The 25,096-nt window shown below is 43.2% G+C and overlaps 1 long non-coding RNA gene across 2 annotated transcripts in view; it reads right to left on the bottom strand.

The window, feature by feature from the left end:
• The window catches only part of LOC112920532 (uncharacterized), a 72,619-nt gene that overhangs the window by 14,702 nt on the left and 32,821 nt on the right, over nt 1–25,096 (bottom strand). Inside the window, exons 3-4 of one of the 2 annotated variants that reach the window (XR_003235086.2) lie at nt 4,943–5,092; nt 3,964–4,845 (exon numbers count right to left, since the gene is read on the bottom strand). This is a non-coding gene — a long non-coding RNA (uncharacterized lncRNA). Of the gene's footprint in view, nt 1–3,963; nt 4,846–4,942; nt 5,093–25,096 lie in introns of those variants that run through there. The other variant, XR_011995683.1, reaches the window with a different exon arrangement.

Raw genomic sequence — 25,096 nt, 5'->3', positions numbered from 1 at the left:
AATAAAGATGGAAGAATAAATCAATAGGTTGTGGTTGACATTTACAAGTCCTTAAATGAGAATATGGTCTAGGCATATTTCCATCTGCTGTTCCTCACTTATTCTAAACCCTATAGAATGTTCACATCCCATGGTTTTAATGATACTGATACCATGAAGAGGTTTGCACGTTCCGCATCTTTCCCAACACCTTATCTTTCTGATCTTGAGTTTTGAGGCTATGGATGCGCACCAATCAGTTCCCATCCCTCAGGGCTCACTGTGGTCACAAAGAGAGTCATCTGTTTGATTAAGGAACATGAATCTTTGGGAAGACTTTACTTAATAAAAGCACAATATTTCACAGGGAATTTTCCAAACCCTTCCTTGAAACAGACCATTCTACCCATAATAACCTGGTAGTTGGTCATAGGGGAAGATGGTACACACTTCACCAAGGCAGCCTCTTGACCCACAGAGATTTCTTCAGCCCAGTAGGCCTCAGACCCTGCTTCACTGTGTTCACCATCCTTTGACTTCCCCCACAACCAGTGTTACAGACTGGATTGTGTTCCCCAAAGTTCATATGTTCAAGTTCTAACCCCAATTCCTCAGAATATGATAGTATTTGAAGACAGGACCTTTAGGTCAAAATGAAGTCAAATAGGTTTGGCCCAGTCTGATATAGCTGATGCCCTTATAAGGCATCTTAGAAGAGGATTAGGACACACACACACACACACAGAGGGAAGACCATTTGAGGACCCAGAGAGAAGACAGCCATATATGAGCCAAAGAGAGAGGCCTCAGAAAAAAACCAACCCTGCTGACACCCCAATCTTGGACTTTCAGCCTCCAGACAGTGGGACAAAAAACATCTGCTGTTTAAGTCCCCAGTCTCAGGTATCTGTTTTGGCAGCCCAGGATGACTAATACAACCAGGGTGCAAAAGCCCCTACTCTTCACACCCTCTTCTCACCCTTCCCCACCACCAGCTCCTTCTTCTAAATGATTTTATCAGATACAACTAGACGTTTGCAAACAATCAAATTAAAATTTGCAGGCACAAAAAAAGGTGTGCATGAAGAAAAAAATCTAGAACCTATTAGAATCTCCCATAGGGGGATTTGCTGTTGGGGAAGAGGATGGCCAACTTAAAAAAGGCTCTAGGCGTATCTAAACTACTGTCTCTCTGAATTTAGCTATGGTTTCCAGGTGAGCCTGGAATGAGATCAAAAGCATCCTGTGGGATGATTTGGCCTGATGGGCCAGTAGACTGTGAGAAGCTTTTCGAGTATTAGATTGTCTTGAGGGAAAGGATTCCCATGCAGAGGAGAATTTGTGCATGGGTTTTTGTGGAAAGAGAGAAAAAAACACAGGAAGGGCAGACAGAGTTTGACATGAGACTCACTGAGGTCCTTAAAGAAAGAGGGATTGGCAAAAGGGCAGGTTTCACTGAGGGACTCTGCTTCAGAGCCTCAGTGACAAAATGGCAGACAACAAGGGAGGGGGCTTTCTGCCCCTCTTTACTGTAGCAGAACCGAAGGGAACGCTGTCTTACATTAATGGCACAGGTTTATAGCTGTAAGGATATAGGGAGCTATTACCCTGGACAAGGAATCTAGGAAGACTGTTCTCAGGTCTGTACGTGAGGCTCCTAGAGCCATGCAGATGTAGCTGGGGAGGTTGGAGGTCTTGGGGACATCATCTGGGCAGTTGTAACCTGCCTGTAGAATCCTAGGTGCTGCTGCTGCTGGGACCTCATCCACACACAAGTGTTGCTGAAGCCTGAGGAAACGTGGGCCCTCGGTTCGGCTCCTGTTGAGCATCCAGATCAATACTAACTTTCATGAGTTAGGTTGTCCCTATGTCACTCTCCTGATGACATCTTTCAAAGGCTTGGAGTAACAGAAATAGAAAATTATTTATGACTCGGGTAAAGGACACTGTGTTTTGATTACTCAGAAAGGCAGAGAAAAAGCAGAGAACTGCATTATGCTTGGAGAGTGGATTACTTCTTCTGTTCTGCTCAAATCAGTTCTAATGAACCCTAGTAGATGTGTGTGTGTGGGGGGGGAAGCTATTTCGGAGGATTCCACAAATTTGATTTAGGTGCATCTTACCACGCACAGGATTTCACAAGCAGACCTCAAAATCTATACTGTATGAGGTTTTCACTGAGGCTGTAATGTTCCCTTCATAGTTTATTCACTTTCCTGGCAACCCAGGGTCTAAGGTCCATATGCATCATGGCTCTGCTTGTCCCCACACCAGTCTGATGTGGGACCAAGGTCTGGAACTGCATGAATTACAGCAAAGTTCAGGTTCAATCTGGAGGTGATTTTAATCCTCTAGATTTAGTTGTTTTGGGAGAACTTGTCAAAAGGAAATATGGAATAGTTCCACCTTGAACTGTGCATGTGTGCGTGTGTGTGCATGCGTGTGTGAATGTGTGTGTGGAGTTTGTTTATTGAGGGAAAATGGATTATACTTTGATGCAATCAAAATTAGTGGACAATTAGGATAATAATTTGAGCATATTAAATCATTCATTCTCATCTTCAGCAGCCTTGTTCCTTGCTGCACTGCAGCTCTCAAATGAAGAGGAGAGTCTGGCAGGCTCACTCAGGTTTCTTCTGTGACATACAGAAGTTATTCCTGCCTATGACTGCCAGCCTGGGAGGTTTGCTATGCTGGGAAAAAAGCGAGGTGTAACAGAATTGAACCTGTCCTATCCCCTTGTGGAGTGTAGCAAGAGGCACTGGGACAAATGATGGAGAATCTGTGTTCTGACCTTCCAGCAAGCCAGAGCCAATGGAGAGGCCCAAAGCAGAGGATCCAGCTCCCTGCTCCCTCTTTGGAACTCCACAAGACGAATGTTCCACAACATGAGCCTGTGGTAACATGAACCTGCTGAACGAGAGCTAAAAAGATGGTGTGGTACTGTCAGAGTGAAAGTCTGAGGTAGCACTCCTGAGCCCTCCTTAGTGCACATGGGTCATGGTAGGATCCAGAAGGGTCTCCTACCCTGTGGGAAACAAGAAAGGGAGCCAAAAGAGCTGGCTGACAATCTGCCAGGAAGGTGGCTGTTGCCACAGCAAAGTGACCAGTAACCTCTAATGCTGCAGAACTTTTAGACCAGGGGTTGACTAGGAAGGACAACCTGATCCTAAGGAAGGATCTATAGTGCTGGCAGGAGCTAAGTGGGCTGAACCAGTCATGGTGAACCACCAGCTCTGCCTGAGCTGAGAGAATGGATCACAAAAATCATTTACAGAATCTCCATCGGCAGAGATCAGATCCAACCAGTACCCCAGCCCTGCTTAGATCATCTAACTGATTTGGAGTATCTTAGGGCTAGCACACAGACCCAAGAACCTTCGCCTTCACCAATGTGGTCCTAAAACTCCTGGCCTGACCCACCAGACAACACTGGCATTCACTCAGCTCTAAACCCGTGTCTCTAGCCAGACAAGGAGGAGAGGTAGGAGTATCCCCAGAGTTATACTAGTTACCTATTGTTGTGTAGCAAATTACTCCAAACTTTAGTTGCTTAAAAAACGATAAATCTTTGTTATCTCGCACTGTTGCTATAAGTCAGGAATTCTAGGGTGGCTTAGCTGAGGGTCCGGGCTTAGGCTCTCTGGTGTGGCTGCAGTCAAGATGTGGGCCAGAATGACAGTCATCTGGGAGCTTGACCGGGATTGGAGAATCCACTTTGAAGACAGGCCCTCCGCTCATCTGGCAAGTCACTGCTGTGGTTGAGAGGAAGTCACACTTTATTGGGCTGCTTAGGTGTCTTCCTGACACAGCTGCTGGCTTCCTGCAGAGAAGGTGATCTCAAACACCAAGGAGGAAACACCAATGTTTTAAGAGGCTTAATCTCAGATGTCACACACCAGGACTTCTACTATATTCTGTCGACGGCAAGAACAACCCTGATGTGATGTGGAAGGGGAATAACATACGAGAGTGACCACCAGAAGCTGAGGATCCTTGGGGGCCATCTTGAAGGCTGAGTGGTGAGTTTATTTGTGAATTGACTGAAAAATCACCAGAAAAGTGTTTGTTTGACTGAACCAGAAGAAACTGGAAAGTTCCTGGAGGGTTCTGAAGTTCATATGAAGAGACCATTGTATTTTTTTTTAAGATTTTATTTATTTATTCATGAGAGACACAGAGAGAGAGAGAGAGGCAGAGACATGGGCAGAGGGAGAAGCAGGCTCCATGCAGGGAGCCCGATGTGGGACTCGATCCTGGATCTCCAGGATCATGCCCTGAGCCGAAGGCAGACGCTCAACCGCTGAGCCACCCAAGTATCCCAAGGCCATTGTATTTTTAACTAGGAAATTTTCCTTTTTTTTTCCTGGTCTGTCCATAACAATGAGTCTTAAGAAGCAAAGTTGATATTAATTATTTAGAAAATAAAAGAAATTATGTGTGTCCAGTGCTGAGTTTTGATTATTTAAGCAATCCTGTTGCAGGTGTTTACTCAAGTTAAATGAAATACTTTTCACAAATGAGTGTAATTCTTTCTAGTTTGGAGTTTGTGGTTTCCTTTGGTTCATATCTCTTTGGCTTAGTTCCTGATTACTCTTCTTAAAAAATAGATAAAATATTTGATTGGTTTTTTGAAAGATTTTATTTATTTATCTGACAGAGAGAGAGAGAGAGAGAGAGAGAGAATGAGAGAGAGAGAAAGAAAGCACAAGCAGGAGGAGGGGCAGAGGGAGAAAGAGAAGCAGGCTTCCCACTGAGCAGGGAACTTGATGCGGGGCTGGATCCTAGGACCCCAAGATCATGCCCTGAGCCAAAGGCGATGTTCAACTGACTGAGCCACCCAGGTGCCTCTGTATTTGATCTTTCCTTTAAGAAACATTATACTATAGATTAGAAAAGAAAAACAAAAACAAAGAGAAAAGTCTAATTTTGCAAAGATGCATCTCAAGAGCATCACACTTACTGGTTGGGAGTGAAGAGTGTCAGGTGCACCCAGGGAAAGCAGGTCCGCTGAGGTTCATGGCTTCAACCACCAGGAGGGTAATTTCAAGCTCCCCAAAGTTCCTAAGCACCAGGTAGCCCAGACCCCATCATCTCAGAATCCTGCTCTTTCCTAGGAAAAGAGGAGAAACAAACCAACTCCTGAGAAGTATCTCAGATAACAGTCCTAACCCAGCAGCTTCTAGAGAATGGAAAAATCTCCATAGGACCTGGGGGCTTGGGAGGTGTGTTTTCCTGAAACAGGATTCTAATAACATACCAGAGCTCAGGTTTCCAGTATAATTGAAACCTCTGGTATTAATTGGAGAAGGGGATGGGATAGAGGAGGCAGGGAGCGAAATACCTTTGCCTGCCATTGCTGGAAAAGTTCACGTGGTGGTTTTGGGGGAAACAAATAGCCTAGTGTTTCACCTTAGATCTGAAGTGGGGGAAGGGAGGGGAATATGCCCTGTTTATTCTGACTTTTGGGTTGGCAAGGGACAGATGACTTGGTTTGGTGCTCTGGGAAAGGAATTCCTAAATACTTATTATTTCAAAACTTGCAGCTTTGCATCCAGGCACCCAGAGGCCCTAGCTTCATGTGCACGTTATGAACGTGTCAATCAGTAGATATCATGATTTTCCACGGCAACTAACACATCCGCATAGACACTCAATAAATAGTGTTCAGTGATGATGAAAGGAAATCATGCAGTCTTTTTTATATAATATCATTGCTGCACCATAGGGAGAGTAACGCAGTCCAGCAGACAAAAGCGAGAATGAAAAATAAAATTTCTCATTTAGCATTCATTTGCCTCCAATGTGTATCATGGGGTCTGTGAGTTACAGGGAAGTGGATCCTCTCTCCCCTCTTACTGTCCTTCCTAACTTCCAGACAACCCCCAGAGGTTTGAGGGCACACACTGGAAGATACCAGGGACACTGATTCAGAGAAAATTCCAGAAGAATCCCCAGGAGGAGACTGGACTATCCAGGGCACCTTAACCTAAAGCTGACTTCCCAAAGTCCCAGTATTTAAGAGCCCTTCCCAGTAGTGTTGACCAAATTGGTAGCTATAAACTTTTTGCATTATTCCTGAACAGAGGACTGCTGCCTCAACTTTCTCATCTGTAAAGTGGATATAATTTGACCTGTGTGAAAGGGCCGTAAATTCTCATGAAAAGGTATCTAAAGTACCCAGCACAGTGCCTAGAATGAAAAATGTAACTTCTCCCCTAGCCTGATCCATAGCACGAGGGAAATATTTGCCTCATAAAATTACACCGAATCAACAAAAAAAATAACTAAAAGCATCGTGTGTCATATGTGATATATGGAAGGTTTAACAGGACGAGCTTGAGAAATGGTAATAATAACCACATAATATTTGTATAATTATTGCTGTTGATCTCTGCCTCTTTGATTTCTGCTCCCCATTCTCCTCCACCCCACCCCCTACCCCTACTTACACGTCTTTGGGAATCTCTGTGAGTCTTTGAGATCTTGAGTTCTGGACATGCTTGCCCCATAGAGAGTCAGTAGATTGTCATGTTTCCGGGGCTACATTTAAAGAAAACTGACAGCCAGACTTTTCCTTTGCAAGTCAAGGCTCAGCTAGGGGAATGAGTCTTCATGTTGAATAAGCAGACAAGACTGACCCTAAAGATAAATATCTAGAGGACAGGAGGAAAATGGGGAGAGGAAGCAGAGGACCAAAGTCATGTCAATAATGGGAGACTAGAGCTTGGACCTTAGGCTACACCAGGGAGGCAGCAAGCCCTTCCATGGCTCCAGCTGGGTGGCTACCCAGGAGAACTCACTGTTATGCTTCATGGCTCGGAGTGCCTCAGTGGAGGTCTCTATGCTATCGCAGTATTGCCCAATAGATACAAAGCAGCAACATCACGCAGTAGAAAAATAGCCATGAAGACAAAGATCCCCATAGACAAAGAAGAGCCCCCCTGTTCCCTGCCTTCTCTTTAATCCATCCCTACTCCATCCTGGAATGCTGAGACCATAAGAACCAATAATCCAGTAGTCCAAAAACTTCCACAATAAAATGAGCCTTTCACGATAGAAGCATTTAGCTATTTCTGGCCGACGTGGAGCTAGGGGGTGAGCAGCATGATTTCTTGCTAATATTTCTTTATTTCTTTATTTTTATTTATTCATGAGAGAGAGAGAGAGAGAGACAGAGACAGAGGCAGAGACACAGGCAGAGGGAGAAGTAGGCTCCATGCCGGGAGCCTGACGCGGAACTCGATCCCGGGACCCCAGGGGCCAAAGGCAGGCGCTGAACCTCTGAGTCACCCAGGGATCCCCTAATATCTCTTTAGATAGACAACTATCTCCCCAATTTATCCTGCCATTGGTTCTGTTCCCAGGAAGTCTCAGGTAAACGAGACACAGAACATACTCCCTAGGACCTAATTTCATGTCACCCTTCCTCCCCAGGGTGGTTAATTTTATATTTTAGTTGACTGGGCCACAGGGTGCCCAAATATTTTGGTAAAACATTTCTCTGGATGTTTCTGTGAGACTGTTTTGGGCTGAGACTACATTTTGAATTGATAGATGGGGTAAAGCAGATTGCCTTCCTGGGCATGGGTGGGCCTCACCCAATCATTGAAGGCCTGAGTAGAACAAAAAGTAAACCGTAGCCTGAGTTAGAGAAAATTCTTGCCTGACTGCCTTGAGACTGGCTCTTTCAGACTTTTTGCTTTCAGACTCCAGTGAAAACACTGTCTCTCTCTGGGTCTTGAGCCTACTGGCCTGGGACTGGAACTCAACCGTCAGCTCTTCTGGGATGCCAACTCACCCTGCAGACCTTGGGGCTTGTCTACCTCTGTAGCTTCTTGAGCCGTTTCATTTTAATAAATCCCCTCCACTCCCTCTCCCTCTCTGCCTCTGATGCTAGGGTCCTAGGGTCTCTGTCTATCGATCTCTCTCTGGTTCTGCTCTGGAGAACAGAGCAAGGCTCTGGAGAACCTTGACTAAGGTATCACCTCTCCCCCCGGCTTGTGGGCTTTGTGCCAGATCCTAAGAAAAAAAGGTAAATGGGGAAGAAAATGCCATGTGAGGCCTTGATCCATATGGAACACCTGAAGGAGAACCTGCCTGGGTCACACTTTTGTCCAGAAACTTAGCAGTCCCTGTTTGTTTTTGTACTTATGGACTGCTTCGACTCATGGCCCATACATTTTCAAAAACTCAAAAGCGGGGAGATCTGTTGTCAGGAACAGAAAGATTACCGGAGAACTGGATAGTGTTTCAAGAGAGCAAGATAAAGTTTCCACCAATACACACAAAATAAAGTGCTTGGAGCAGAAATGGGCACCGATTTCCCCCAGAAAGACGCAGCTGCCTTTGAGCACTCGGGGCCGGGGAAGCCTTCAGAGCTCTCTTTGAAGCTTCAGTGGCTCAGTTATTAGATTTGTCTCAAGCTTGTTGAAAAGTATTTATTAGAGGCCTTCTTGAGCCTTCTTCTGTCTGATATGTCATAACTTTTATGACACAGAAATAACCAAAATGAAGAAGCGGAGACAACTCAGAGATTACTTGCCAGTTCTCCCAGGACCGCTGGCCATTTACGCAGAGAGCAAGCCGGATAATTTATGGAAGCAGAACTAGTCTGTAGGAGTGAAATAAAGCCCGGCGCGATGCAGCAGTCATAATGAACAAAATAAATTCCATCGTTATGCACATGTTCCACGAGGGCTGTCAGTGCTTGGAGGAAAATTTACTCCCTGTCTCTGATGCTCAAGACAAACAATTCCACGGAATGAAAAACAGCACAGAAGCAGAAGGTAGAGCCTGGCTCGGTGTGGTCCCCAGCAAGTTTTATTCTACGTACGCAGCAGCGCAGTTGGGTAAACATAGTGCCCAACGAACCACTTGCTTCCTTCACCGACAGACAGGGAAACTTGAGGTGCTTTGTTTTGTTTTGTTTTGTCTAGTATTTCCACCTGGAAACACTTATTGAACCCCGGGAAACAAGGAGAGACTCTCCATTTGGGTCATTTTGAGCAACTAGGTCTATGTGTCTACAAGAGAAGTGCAAATAAAAGCACTGGTTGCTTTGTAGAAACCAGAGATTGTTTGCATCCCCCTCACTCCCATATGACTTGCCTCCCCCTTCAAAGAAATCCAGAAATGATTCTCCCCAGTGTCGACCAGTGGCCATCTCCCCGTCGCCAGCTACAGCGAAGGCTGCCAAAATCTTAGATTCCTAACAGTATCCCTGAGCAGCAATCTCCCCTCACCTCTGTGTCTGGTTTGCTAATATTTCAAAACTGTGGTTCCTTAGACGGTGCCAAGGAGTTATATATTCAGGTCTCCCAGCCACCTACAATTGTGTGTCTTGGGTATGAGCTATACTGGACTCAGCCCCAGTGGTAAGTTCACCATAAACCATGCCTCTCGCCTTCTATTTTATTTTATTTGGAGGGAGGGGCTCCTCACCCTTCCAGAAATTACTTTCTCATTAGACGGCTTCGTTAAGACTGCCAACTTGCCCTGCTGGAGAAACCCTTTGTGATTTAGGAGTGGCTATGCTGTGGCTCTACAGCCCTATGGATTTCCCCCCTGGCAATTCCATTAGCCGGTTCCCCACCATCTGGAACGCACCTGATGTGTCCCGCCACCCCCACCCAGTTGTATGTATTGGCACCTTTTCACGGCCTGGGTTTTTTTTTTTTTTTTTTTAACAATTTCAACTGAAAAGCAGAAGTGAATATTAATTTCTCATTGAAGCATTCCTGAAGCCCAGAAGAAGAGCACTTGCTTCTCCCTTTCTGGATTTTCAGGAACTCATCCCAAGCAGTAGGCAGATAGAGTCAATCTGTCATGACTCAGTATACCAGTGGGGGCCCCTGGGTGGCTCAGTGCTTGAGCGTCTGCCTTCGGCTCAGGTCGTGATCCCCAGGTCCTGGAATTGAGTCCTGCATTGGGTTCCCCGCAGGGAGCCTGCTTCTCCCTCTGCCTATGTCCCTGCCTCTCTGTGTGTGGTTCTCATGAATAAATAAAATAAAATTAAAAAAAAAAAAGAGGTACACCAGTGACACGGGAACCCTCACCACCAAATAGTCCAACTTAAATTGCCAAGAGGGTAAATAAAATGCCTCCTCTTCTCACATACCCTAAAACAAAAAGAATCACACCAGGCAATGAGTCTGCAGTGGGCCTAGCCTGGTGACCTTTTTTTTTAAAAAAACCAAATATCTCCAAACCAGCAGCTTTATTTAGCTTGGGCTTCTCTCGGTTCTGCATAAATTTACTATAAAATCATAGAGCAAAGCATAAAAGGAGAATGGCAACAGTAAAGTAGCTATGCCACAAATTCGACAACGATTATATATTCTATCTAGGGCACACTCAACTCTCTAATTGCTAATTGTAATTTAAATGAAAACATGTGTTTCTTGTTAAATTCATCAACTACATTTGTAAGTGCTGCCGAAGAGGGCCATGATCGAGGCGGCATGCACACCTCAGGGTCTTGACAACCACAGGGCTGGGGCAGTTACAGGGATGTCGTCCTACGTCGGAGGTCCTTAACACGTGCGCCGCTTTCCAAACCAGATATCGCAGCAGGATGGAGAGGGGAGCATCTGGGAGAAATGGCTCTGCTGGGATTCTTTGCACGAGGTATGCTGCTGTCTCCCACGTGTCTGATTGTTAAAACCCTGAGAAGTTCATCCGGATCCAGCCCTATTTGGAATCTAGCCCTATGGTTGCTAAAGATACTCCGCAGAGTTATAAAATCCTGACCAACTGGAGCAAGCTCCTGGCAAAGGAGCTGCTTCCCTCTGTAACTGCCCCCCTTCCATGGATGCCATCCACCCCCTCCTCTGTAGGTGGGCACCAGAGAGACAGTAAATTAGGTGATGCTTGTGAGGATCACGTGTGATAGGACTTCATCAACTGCTGGCACCAAATAGCTGCTCAGCCAATATCTGTCTCATTCTCTTACCTGATCAGCACGTATTTGGTATCAGGAATCAAAAGAAAAAGGAAAAAGCTGTTGCATTCACCTTTGTTTAGGGAAAAGCCAGTCTTAAGCCATGAAATTCTGGAAGAAAGAACAGTTTTTAAGGGCAGCAGTATTTTCAATTAGATATTATAATTAGGAACAGCTCGTTGAGGGTGACTGGGTGGCTCAGTCGGTTAAGCGTCTGCCTTTGGCTCAGGTCATGATCCCAGGGTCCTGGGATCAAGTCCCACATCGGGGCGGTAGGGGGGGTCCCTGCTCAGTGGGGAGTCTGCTTCTCCCTCTGCCTCTACCCCTCCCTCCACTTGTTCTCACTCTTTCTTTCTTGCTTTATCTCTCAAATAAATAAATAAAATATTTTAAAAAGCAGAAATACTTCATCAAATTACATCTTGCTTATTTTTTATTGTGCTAACAAGAATAATTTGTAAAGAGCTTATCAACCCATTGATAATGTGGAAACACCTTTATAAGGTGTTTAGAATTCTGTATTGGTCTCTATTCTCCCTAGAAACATGACCAACAGGAGAGATTTATATTTATGATTTATTATAAGTATTATAAGCTCATGTGCTTATGGAAGCTGAGAAGGCCCACAACCCGTAGTTGGAGAGATGAATGTCAAGGAAAGCCGATGATGTCATTTCGATCCGTCTGAGTCCAAAGGCAGGAGACTGATGTACCCACTCCCAGTCAGGCAGAGAGAGAATTCTCCTTTACTCAGCCTTTTTGTCCTGTCAGGCAATCAGGGGATTAGATAAGGCCTTCCCACAAAGGGATGGCAATCTGCTTTACTCAGTCTACCAACTCATGCATATATACCCTCCCAGACACACCCAGGATAATGTTTAACCAAATATCTGGGCCCCCATGGCCCAGCCAGGTTGACATAAAAAAATCCACTATCACACAATCTAAGATTATCTTCTGAAATCTTGAAAGCACTGCCTCTATGAATGCCCAGGAAAGTCTATGGGTTTGGAGTCAGGCAGGTCTACACTGAATTTTGGTTCCTTCACTTACTAGGTCTGGGACTCTGGAAATTTACATGAGCTCATTGAGATACAAGTTATTTTAATGGCCCCCTGTGGACAATAACTATCCGCTCAGCGCATTGTGTTTGTCACTTGTGTGGTTCCCCATGTAACCAGTATGTCCCATCCCATAGAAGTGCCTAGTGCTAGAACCAGCAGCCCCCATCCATGTGGGGCGTGGGGAATTCGGGTCTGTTCTCTGCTACTGTGGCTATGATGAGAGCATTGGTGGCAAAGCGCTAGTGCCCTGGAGGACTGATCCAGTTGGTCAGCATCTCCATTCCAGCCTCTTCTCATTTATGTATTCCCTCATTCTTGCTCACCTTCTGGGGTGCATGCTCATCCTGGAATACTTGACCAGAACAGTCTGGGAACTCACAGATGCCAGACCCTCAAAATCTTCATTCTTCCCAGTCTCCTCCTGGAGTCTGGAAGCTTCTCCATTGGATTGGTTATGAGTTAAATCTTGTCTCTCCAAAACTGCTGTGTTGCAAACCTCAACATAGCACCTCAGAATGTGACTGCTTTTGGAGATGGGGTCTGTGAAAAGATGACAGGCATTGGGAGCATGTGGACACAGAGGGAAGACTGTGTGTGCGGACACAGGGAGAACGTGGTCATTACAAGCCAAGGAGGGGCCTCATGAGAAACCAACTCTATCTACACCTTAATCTTGGACTTGGAGCCTCCAAAGCTGTGAGATAATAAATCTCTGTTGCTCAAGGCCCTGTGTCTGTGGAACTGTTTTATGGCTGTCCTCGCAGGCTAATAGAGGATCCTTAGTACACACCCTTTGCAGGGCAGTAGTGAGCTGCCTGCAGGCAGTTCCATTCACTGTGCCAGTGATAACTTGCCTTCTGCACAGCCGAACCATCACTTAAGCTGAACAGAGGGGGAAATACCAGCTTACCGTCCAACACAGCGTCCTTCTACACCATGAAACACGTCTTGTACTACATGTCACGTACTAGCCACTTGACACCTTCCATTTTCTTCTCTGAGTTTACCCTATACTTTAATTTTCCTTCCTCACTACAGCTCTACAGCCCCTTACCACCCTCCCTGGTCTGATGGAAATGACCCTACTTTCTTTCTTGAATTTTCTTTTCAGGCGTCAAGGGTACAGATTTGGATGCATTATAATTCTTGGTGATTGAAACACTCTGATCATTGGCCCACATGTGGCCCTATTACCAAAGAATTAAGTAACTAATCATAATATTAATAAACTCCCCTGTACCTCTCATCCAACATGAGAACCAAAACACTGACAATAATTTACATTGATTTATATCCTTCTTTCCCATCCTATCCCCTCACCAGAGGTAACTGCTGAACTGTAGAACTGTAGCTGGGGTTTATCATTGCTTTTTCTTTCTTCTTTCTTTCTTTCTTTCTTTCTTCTTTCTTTCTTTCTTTCTTTCTTTTTCTTTCTTTCTTTCTTTCTTCTTTCTTTCTTTCTTTCTTTCTTTCTTTCTTTCTTTCTTTCTTTTTAAGAGAGACAGGGAGGGGGTGGAGGGAGAGACGGTGCACATGCATGCAAGCAGTGGGTGAGGAAGGACAGAGGAGAGAGAATCCTAAGTAGATTCCTTGCTGAGCTCACAGCCTGACGACATGGGGCTCAATCTCATGACCCTGAGATCACGACCTGAGCCGAAGTCAAGAGTCGGACATTTAACCGACTGAGCCACCCAGACACCCCTCATTGCTTTACTTTTTAAAAGTAAAGTGGTTTATCCCATTTATCTAGATGCCCCCAAAATATATTGTTTTGCCCACTTTGTCTACATTTTCAATCTGTTGGCATAAACTTGATGTATTCACTGCTCAGCATTTTGATCCTGCTCATCTGTCCTGGTCCCTTTCTACTCACAGTGCTAATGCTCCTGTCTTCTCTTGATCTTGATGACGATTGTCAGAGATTATTTTGTTCATCTTTCCAGAGAATTGTCTTTAAGCTTTATTGGTCTTCTCTATTGAATCATGGCCTCCACTTCATTGCTTTCCACTGTCATTTCTTATAATCTTGTTCCTTCTACTTTCCTTGGGCTTACTCTTTGGTTCTAAATTTTTAAGCTAAACAACAAGGCATCCTTTCCCAGACTCTCCTCTTTTCTCCTGAAAGCATTTAATGCTTTAAATTGACTGTGGTCCCACCTTCATTGCATTACACAAGTGTTAATATTCAGTGTTTTCATTATCATGAAGTCCTTTGTATTTTTAAAATTTCTCACTGCAATGTCTTCAACCCATGAGTTACTTGGAGCTTTTTGTTTAAGTGATTTTTTTAAAAAAATTATTCATTTATTTATTTGAGAGAGAGAGAGAGAAAGAGAGAACATGAGTGTGGGGGGGGGAAGATAGAGAGAGAGAATCTCAAGTGTACTCCCCACTGAGAATGCAGGTCAATGTAGGGCCCCATCTCATGCGGGAGATGACCTGAGCCAAAATCAACTTAGCTGACTGAGCTACCCAGGCAACCTCCTTGCTGTTCTTTCTAAATGATCTCTTCTCTTTTGTTGCTTCAATCTCTCCTCTCTTCTCATAATACAAATATTTCATTCTTTACTCAACCTTAAAAATAAAATAAGCCATGAGAACAATCCTCCTTATAATGCAGCCTCCTGTTTAAACTGCCGCCTTATCTCTTTCATTCCTGGTACCGTGAGATCCCTTCAACATCTCCACTCTTACTGTCTCCTCTCCACCACCTCTGGTTCACCTCTTGTTCTATGCCTACCTAGCTTCCATGGCACAGAGATGGCTTATCTAAAGGCCAGTGGCTACCAGTCTGCAAATTCAGTCTTTGTTTTGGTCTTTATCTTGTGAACTGTCTGGGGCATGGGATGCTTTCCCCATGAGCTCCCTTTTCCTAGGCTTCTGAGACTTCTTCTCCCTAATTTTCCTGCCACCCTTCTGCCAACTGCTTCTCAGCCTCCTTTGCTGGCTCTGCTTCTTCTGTCCATTCTTGCATGTGTGTACTTGCATGTGTGTACTTGCATGTGATCTTGACTTCTCCTACTAGACACACTCAGTCCTACTGTGCCATCATAGCCTGATGTGCTCATGTCCATCCTAAGAAGACCATGGCTTAGCCACCTGAGCTTCTCACTGTGCCCTGCTACCAAGCCCTTGGGCTCAGTGAACAGTGCACACTGTAACACATTGCCCGATTCCAGGAGGTGGGAGCCTTGATTGCTCAGTTGTTCCAGCATCAGAGGAACTGGTCAGAGTGGGAAGGACAATGTTCTTCCCCTTCAATGGGACAGAATTGTTGCACCAGGGTCTGGTGACAATGCTGGGTTAACAGGCAGAAGTGCATGCCCAGGAACCCTCACTGGTATGCCCTAATCGATGGTTATTTTTTTAAACTGAATTTGGTCAAACTGATTATGAGCACAGACATAATTCTTATTGATAAGCCTTTCTGGAGTAGGTCAAATTTCAGACGGTACACTGGTTTTCTGGGATTGCTATAACAAAGTAGCAAAAACAAAGTAGCTTCAATAGCCAAAATTTATGGTCTCACAGTTCTGGGGACAATAGTCTGTGATCAAGGTGCCAGCAGGAAGGCTGACGGAAAGTCTTACAGCGCCAGGTGATTTCACTTCCCCACTCCTGCAGAAAAGGAAAGAGAAGGTTTAGTTTCTGGAGAAATTCAAGCAAAGTAGCCTTGAGCTTGAGGATAGCAGACACAAAGGAGGGTAAGATGAGATGCTACACAAAAACAGAGGAATCAGACAACCCTGAAGGCCCCAAAGCTTTCAAAGCAAGTTACAAAGGATCAAGAACCAGGATCACTAGTGGATTCTCAACAGCAAAGCTGGAAGCTGGAAGACAGTGTAACAATGCCTTTGAAATTTTGAGAGTGAATTTTTCTAGCCAAAAGTTCTGTTTGAGCTGCACGATCAAGACATTTTCAAATATGCAGTGCCTGAAACTGTACCTTCCTTCAATGGCTTGGTGCCTCTGCTCCACCAAAACAAGAGAATAGGGGCAGCTCGGATGGCTCAGCGGTTTAGCGCCGCCTTCCGCCCAGGGCATAATCCTAGAGACCTGGGATTGAGTCCCATGTCGGGCTCCCTGCATGGAGCCTGCTCCTCCCTCTGCCTGTCTCTCTGCCTCTCTCTCTCTGTCTCTCCGTGTCTCTCACCAAAAAATAAATAAAATCTTAAAAAAAAAAACAACAAGAGAATAAACTAAGAAAGGAAGATGTGGAGGTGGAGGAACAGGGGTTTCCCCAAAATGAGGATGGCAAATGAAATTTTCTAGAAGGTTGATAAAGACAGCAAGATAATAATGATGTATCAATTCTAGAGAAGCTGGAGCTCCAGGTGGGACACTTTCAAGAAAATCAAAGGATCTTTTTTGTTGAGAAATCTAGTAGAGATATTACTTATAGAACATCGAAAAGTAAACAGTAAGGAAACCAGACAATTATGAACTCCAGGAAAGTTGTAGAAGGAAGAAGGAAGGGAAGGAAGGAGAAGAAGCAGAAGCAGAATGAGAATGGGAGGAGAAGAAAAAATAAGGAGGAGAGGAAAAGAAAGACGAGGAAGGAAGGAGGATGAAGAGAAGAAGTGGGGAAGGAGAAAGGAAGTAGGAGAAAGAAAACATGCTATGTCTATGCATCTCCATTGTGAACAGAATTTCTATAGTCATAGTGATGTAAACAGCTAATTGTAAAGTGCCCATGTACTACCATAGGAAGAGGATGTGGGGAGAACATGTACCAGTATGTGGGTCTGCAAGTATCTGTAAGATTTTCCATATAAGATTCCCCATATCCTTTTATACAATAAGTCAATAAGTACCATCTAGATTGGAAAAATAAAGAAATACTAAGCATGGCAATTCGAAAAGTGGAACTAAGTACAGGAAGTGTTAAACACTAAAAGAATTAAAAATTGGTTGCTTGGGGTGGAAGAACGGGGATGATTTTAGAGGTTTGGAATACTTTTCTCTTTATGTGCCTTGTAGTACTCTTTGACCTTATAATTTACGTACATATATTAAGTCGATAAAAGTTAAAATTATGATCAAATCTTTTTAAGAGAAGTTTTGAGTATCCTTTTTTTAAATTTAAGGACTATCTCAGCTCTGCCCACCAGCTGGCTCTGGTAGCCCATGTCTTGATGTTTTAGAACGGCTCAGGGACTGACAAGTCTCCACCCTGTAACCAGGAAAGGGAACATTACTGGTAGATAAAAGGTCTTAATTAAGCTTCCAAGCAAGCGACGTTAAATAGTGGATGAGAGTAGGTCACAGCCTTCTCAATGTCCTGTTTCTCATCTACTTGACTGAATAGTAGAGTTTATATAGTAAGGATATCTTTGTAGACCAAAAAATGAGAGATTTCAGTTTTGTTTATTTTAATTCCAGTTTATAAATCCAAATTCAATTAAATAGTCCAAATTGTTCAGATTGGTGGAAATCATCTATTTGGGAAATAAAATGTCTAGGAGGCTCCAGGATGATTGGATGCTTCCAAGTCTGGGGTTTTGGCAGCGTCCACCTGAGGAAGACAGATGTCCAGAACTCAGATAAGCCCTTACTTCCAAGACTTCTGTGAACCTCTGAGCCTACACTCTGAAGGTCCTGTTAAATACTGTTCATTGGTAGAAGCACTAAAAAAAGGCCTGTCTGGAGAATTCTCATTGAACATGAAGAGCCATGGTGGGAGAATAAGAGCCTTGTCCTTTTGCATTAATGCTCCGAGAAAGCTCTGATAAAGCATCCAAAACCCTCCCAAGATATCCCACCACCACCACCACCACCAGTACCCCTCCCTGTCCAGCCAGAGTCAGGAATCCAAGTGTGCCAGTGGGGTCTCACACCCATGGAGCTGGCCTGGAGATATCCCCAACCCTGACTAAAGCAAGGCTATTGGGTCCACGCTCTGATGAAGAGATTGTCTGGATTGGGGTGGAGACCCACAGTTTTCATTTGTTCATTAGAAATTCATCATAGTCAGCTCTGCAAGGACAAGAGAAACCTAGGCATACTCTTTCCTTTGACCTGCATGACATAGTGATAGGCTGTGACCAGGGAGGATACGAAATCAGGGAAGACAGCCTGGTGCAGCCATCTGCATCCCTATTGATCTGCAGGTTTGGGCTGTTGCCTGGTTTTATCAGCTAGTGACATCTGCACAGCCATCTACTTCCTCTCTGCCTGTGAACCCAGAAAGCACTTCTGAGGGCAACAAGCACCAGCTAGCAAAGACTCCGTACCCCCAAATAAACAGGATGCTTTCAGGGAAGCAGAAGCCTCACTCCTTTGAAGAGTGTGTCTTGATAGCATTCCATGTAATGTAAAGAAAATAAAGGAGAAAATGAAAAAAGCTCCCATAACACATGATATTTCCCCCTATGGAGCATTTGGATGCTATTTTGACAGCCCTGGATTGTACTGATCTTCTTTAGAGAAGTTTCCAGCATAATGACATGGAACATATATGTTTGCATGAGCACATTTCATCAGCATCGACACCAGACTCTGCACAGAGGTGAGCAGAAGTCCCCCCTGGAAGAGGCGAGTGTCTCTGAAATATACCCAATTTTGTCCTGTCCTTGAGTTCTTCGAATTCACTTGCATTTGAAAATAGAAATGTAATTTTCAAGCTAGATCAAAGGTGGCAAGTGAGTATTAGACATTTTGGTCAAATTCTAAGTAATTTTGTGAAATTGCATCCACTTTAAAATATTGAGTTACTTTTTCTCAAGGCTAAAGAGAGTTCATTTTTAGCCTTGAAAAAAAATTTGGTCGATGTCTTAGGAAAAAAATCATCTACTAAAGTCTCTACATCTCCCAAGTGGGTCAGCCATGGTTTTCCTGTTTGCTCATTTCTGCTCAAATTCACAAGGTTTCTGGAGTCAGCCTTATTGAGCAAGTGAAGGCGAAAGAAACCTGCTCTGAGATCCTGTCCAAAAGTCAGATCCATCCTGTATATGACTTTCTTCCTGGAGAGGAAGAGCCTCTACCATCCCGAAGTAGCTTTCCCTTCAAAGTCTGGCTCAGCTTTTACCTACCTGGAAGCCAGTTCTGGATATATATCCCAGATCTTTGAAATGAAATCTCCACCTTGTCCACCCTTATCTCCTACACTCTCAGACAGGATCATATTTGTTTGTCTTTAATGGTCCTTTGGTTTATAAGAATATTTGCAATTTTTTTCTCAAGGGTACACAAAACCCACTCTTGTGATCTCTGAGAGCAGCCCAGTCTCCCCAAAGCATCCAGAACAGGATTCTGTCCTCAGGTGCTCTACTTTGCTCCTGTTGCCCACCTCTCTCCCCTCATGTTTGCACTCATCCCCGAAACCGACGTACTCTTTGATCTGCTGCAGGAGAACCGTGATTAAAAATCATGTGAAACTCTATGCTTGGAGAAATAAATTATGTGAGGATTTTTTGATTACACTGGAATCTCTGTAAAGGGCACGGTGATTCTATAAACTGTATTAAATAAATACATTATAAGCAGCACTGGTTGTTAAATAAGCAACTCTACGATTAAGATAACAACTGTGAGAAATGGCTTAAAATAAACCATAAAACACTTTGTAGCTTAAAAGGAAGGTGATCAATTCGAAGAGTGTAAGAATACAAATCAGAACATTGGTATTCCTGATTCAGATTGGGACTCGAGTTTCCTTGTCTCAAATGAAAGGGAGCAGATAGGATCTTTATGAAATCTGTAAGATTTAACCTGCCTTGTTCACTTTTCTTTGCAAAAGTTGTTTCTAAGCTTACAGATGTATCATGTGCCCATTAAGAAAAGGCCTTCTCCCTATTACCTCTCCCTGCTAGACCCTCATGTATTTCTATATACCGTGTATGTGCACACGAGTGCACATGTGAACACACAGAAATCTTTTTGATACATAAATGGCATTATAATATATACTGTTCAAGCTTTACACTTTTCACTTAGTAACGCATCTTTCCTTATCAGTGCATTCAGATCTGTGTCACCCTATTAATGGACTGCATAATATCCTACATAATCATTGTATCATAGTTATTCCTCTATTGAAAGCCACCCAGGTTGTGTATTTTTTTTATAATACGTGCAGTGCTACCATGAGCATGCACCTTGGAGCATGTACGTGCATACTTTTGTGGGACAGTTTCTGGATGAAGCATTTCTGGGGCAAAGAGTTTGGGTACTTTCAATTTTGATGGGTACTTTCAAAGTAACTTCTCAAAGGGCTTTGCCATCTCACTGGTGGCAGTATCTGAGTGTCTATTTCTTCATAGCTTTACCAACACTGGATGTTATCACTCTTTTTATTTTTTAATAAATCTGATAGATCAAAAGAGATGTTTTCATTTGCATTTCCCTGTTTTAATTTGCATTCATTATTAATAAGGTTAAAAAAAAACTTTTTAAAAGGGCTATTTATTTATTTAGTGCAAGTTGGGGAAGGGGCAGAAGGAAAGAGAGAGAATCTCAAGCAGACTTCTTGCTGAGTGTGGAGCCCGATGGAGGGCTAGTCCCCAGAACCCTGTGATCATGACCTGAGCTGAAATCAAGAGTCAGACGTTCAACCAACTCAGAAGCCCAGGCACTCCTTTAAAAAAAAAAAAAAAAAAAAAAAAAACCTTTCTATTAGTATTCATTTTTGCTCATCTTTTTCTCTTTTGTATGTATTGATGTCATCAAATGTCTCATAATCATACTGATCATTCCTACTTATGAATGAATTAATAAATACAGCAGAATCAGTGGCTGGATTGCATTTCTTCTGCGTCATTTCATCTTCCTTTCCTCTGTCTTTCCCCTGAACTGGAGGGGCTTTGGTGGAAACGAGCAATACCTGTGGGGAGCTGGTACAAAGACTAGTGGCTCCGCCATTTTCAAGGAAATGAGCCTTTGTGCTGAGATCTTTATTTTATTTCTGAACAGAGCTGCCTTTCCATTTCTTTCCTTCCATGCTGTGGTAAACATCTGGGTCTCAGCTTCTCTCTCCAGCTTCAACATCTAAACTAGAGATTCTCCCTTCCAGATCCTTCAATTTGTTTTAATAGTATCTCTAGGTGCCTTGGTTTGGGAGCCATTCCCTGGAAGCTAGCCAGTGGATGTGGGCTGGGAGGGAGAAGGCTGTGATTGTCCTGGCTGTTCCACAGACAAGCCTCCTTTCGTTACTTCACTTAAACTGTGCTAGCAGTAGTTGGCTGATGTTTCTGGAAATCTCTTACCTCTGAAGCAGCCTCCTCTTGCATGTGTCCTGGGCTCCAATTCTCCCAATCCACCTAATCAAGTGATTCGTAACTGGGAGCAATTTTGTACCCCTCCAAGAGCATTAGCAAGTTGAGACATTTAGTTGTCACTAATATCTAGTAGGGAGAGGCCAGAAGGGCTGAGAAACATCCTGAAATGCACAGGACAGTCCCCACAACAATTATCCAGCCCAAAGTGTCAATAGTGCTGAGTTAGAAAAACCCTGATCTAATCCCATCTACTTTTTATTGGAGTGTGCCCTTTCCTGTTTCCCAATGCACTTAGGGCTTTATTCTTTTAAAACATATATTTTTTTAAATTTCAGGGAGATTTAGTGAGAGAGGACAAGCATATGCATGAGTTCAATTTGCTATCATGAATGAGAAAATAGATTCTATGATTTTGTTAATACACTTCGGGTACAGAATGATGTGCAAACATTTCCTAAACACACAAATTCTAGTTTCATTCTTTAACTCTTCCCTTCCTGCTACCATTTTGCACAAGTGACATTGAACTAAAATGAATGCATAGTGCAATCTGAAGGAGCCAAAAATTAAAAAATTTTAAAAGTGATTATATGAATGAAAGTGATGTGTTTCAAAGGGGGGAAATTACCCCCATTTTGTCATCTTGGTGATAGTAGGGAATTTCCAGGCTGCTTGTGCTCTGGTAGCATGTTTCTAAATTGAATATTCAAAAATGAGAGCTCACATCCCCAGGAAAACATAGGATGTTGGAGCTGAAAGAACTTTACAGATGATGTTGCCTGTGATGGATGGCGACATTAATGGCCTCCATGACTTATACCCTCCCATGTAGACACTGGGCTCAGCCACAGATCTTGCTTTGGCCAATGGGACATCAGCAAACACAGTGCAGGAAAAGGCCCACAAGTGCTTATGCATCGGGGCACGCTCCTTTTGGAACAGTGCTACACTATGGTTAAAAACTCAAAATATCCTGCTGTAAAGACAACAGAGACAGACCAAGGCATCCTGGCTGACATGTGAATAAGGTCATCTTGGGCTGTCTGGGATGATTGCTTCTGCATGAGGGAACACCAGAGAGACCAGCAGAAGAACCACTCAGCTAATCCCAGCTCAACTGCAAGATTATGAATAAATAAATGGTTGTTGGTGCAAGCCACTGACTTTTGGGGGTTTTTGGCAACACAGCAACAGATAACTGAAACAGAGTCCAATGTCTTACTTTTAGAGATGTGGCAAGTGAGAAAGTCATGTTCTATGTAGTGGCAAAATTGCCAGGCCAACTCCATAAAAGTATAATATAATATCCATAATATACCTGAAGTGGTATGGATATTCTTTTACCTATTTCCCCAAAACACATCCCATATATAAAGGATGCATTCCGGGTCTCAGTATTGCCTGACAGGTTTATATTCTAAATGCATCTTTCTCCCTTCCTCTCTGACACCATTGCCAACACCCCAAGTGGGAAAAAGTGGGCTGTAGAATGTGTGATAGTTGCTTCTGGGCACTAGCAATTCAACTTTCTTCCTGAATAGTAATAAATAAAAACTCTTCACAATCCTCTTCTTCATTAAAGAAGCAATCCTTCCAGGGTTTTCATATTTTAGATGTTCTCAATGTTCTGCTCAGGTAGTTGGTCCCACAAAGGCCCAGATATCAAAGGAAATAGAAAATTTAATCCTTGTAAGTGTTGCATATGGGAAGGGTCAGTCTTAAGTTCTGACTTTTAAGGTCAAGTACTGCCCATCTCTGAGCACCAAGGATTTTCCCTAAACTGACATCTCCTGAACACTGTGACATGGAAATACCATTCATAATCTCAGGATGACTGTGGGCTGGATCCCACAGACCACCAAGAAGTTTGAGACATAATTTTAGGCCTCAAGGGATTTCTAACCTAAATGGAAAGAAATATTGCATATATCATAATAAAATTGATAGAACTTATGTTTGTTTAAATAGTTATTGTCATACTAGTTGTCCAATTATCGAAATACTTCCCTCTGAACTGCCTCCAGTCTCCTGAGAGTCTTCCTCCCTCACTGTGTTCCTGGCTCCTCCCCCTGGGCTCCAGACCTCTCGCTCACTCTGGGATCAGCAACGGAAGCAGGAATGCTTTGCACTGCAGGTTCCCCCAGAACCCTGTCCATCACCACCCTGTCCATTGTAATTGGTCAGTGACCATGAAGGTTGTTAAATATTTTTACCATCACCCTGGAGGCAAAGCAATAAACTTTAGCTTCTAAATGAGTAACAGGGATGCCAGGTGTTGAATACACTCAAACAGTGGAGGCAGGAGCACCATTACAGTGGGGTGGGAGAGGGGAGGTAAATTTTGAGCAATCTGGAATGAATAATGAGGGAAGGGGCAAGACTCTTGATGTGTTCAGTTCATGAAACCGAATTAGGGAATATAAGCACCAACCAAGGGTGCCCAGTTTAATGATAGAACTGGGAGTAGAGTTTAGGTCTTTATAATCCCCAAACTCATGAAGTCTCCAGAAGAGAGAGGATGGATTACTTCCTAAAATAAGGATATAGAGGCAGGATGAACGAGGTTTGTTCACAGACTAGGGTGCTTCCTGGGAATGAGATATTTATGAAGACTCACAGGTGACATATTGGAAAAAAGGAAGAAAGGAGGTATTTCATACATGTAACTACACATATTATTTCATATGTGTGACTACAATGTTCTTCCATACACTTTCTCCTTGTCTTATCTCACATTCTGCTATAATCTCAAGTGTGACTTTAAAAATTTTCTCATTTGAAATTTTTCACTTGAAAAGCCACCTCCAATTTGAGAAAGGTGGTTGGGGAAAGAAATCTAAATAGATCTTCAACTACGTTTTGGATTTGCACATGTTTGTAGAAGATTTAGCAGATACCTAAGGAGCTGTCTGCCCAGCATGATTTTTCTAAGAATGTCTCCCTCCCCCATCTTTATAGTTGCCATGGGATCTGCTGCGTTAGAGCAATGTGACTGACGCATGGCCGAGGTTGATCAGACCAATGACAGATGGTAGAACCAAGCAAGGTCAATGATTTCCTTCGCCAGGATTTTCAAAATTGGGGCTGTATGATATAGAACTTGGATACCATGTGTTCCCCTGCTTACCACTTGTAGAAACAGAGGAGCCAATTCGTCAGAATCAAGATGAACAGAGATGTGAGGTTACAAGAGTCTCATGGCGTTGAACTTCTCCCTCCTGGTTGTTTCTAAAGCCCAGACATGTCCCTTTGTCAGGTCAAAAGAATAGACTGGGATCCTGCTAATGCTTTCTTCATTTCCTAAGTTAGTATGAGCTTGTTTCTACTCTTTTAACTGAACAAAACCTACCCAATAACGAGGAAATATACCTATTTGTTTTCTCTAGACAAATCATCCCAATCTTAAAATCTGAAAAAAGGATTATTGGAACAGAAGGAAAACAAGCTTGGGTCAAGGAAAAATTTGGATGCAGTTGACTGAGTAGTTCCATTCCTGAAAATAAATTCTAAGGAAACATTCTAACTAGTGTACAAAGATAGGTAGACAGACAGAGAAATACAGAGAGACACACACACACACAGAAAGAAGGTCATAAAAGCATTGTGTATGATATTGAAAAATGACAAACAAAAAAAATGACAAACAACCTACACATCCACAGAAAAGACACTGATTAAATGAGTAAGGATACATCTATATCATATAATACTAAAAATAATTTTAAAAACAGTTAAAAACTATTAAAAGACATCCACACTGTGCTCTTAAAAGGGAAAAAAAGAGTTCTATGTCAAAAAAAAAGATCAAGAAAAGTGAAGAAAAGAAACCTAAAAGAAAAATGTAATATGTATATGTATAGAAAAATGTCTGGAAAGATATAACCAAAATGTTCACA

The sequence above is a fragment of the Vulpes vulpes genome, chromosome 12 (assembly GCF_048418805.1).
Source record: "Vulpes vulpes isolate BD-2025 chromosome 12, VulVul3, whole genome shotgun sequence".
NCBI lineage: Eukaryota > Metazoa > Chordata > Mammalia > Carnivora > Canidae > Vulpes > Vulpes vulpes.
Note: the sequence above shows the minus strand (reverse complement) of the source record. Positions and strands in the feature narration are given on the sequence as shown.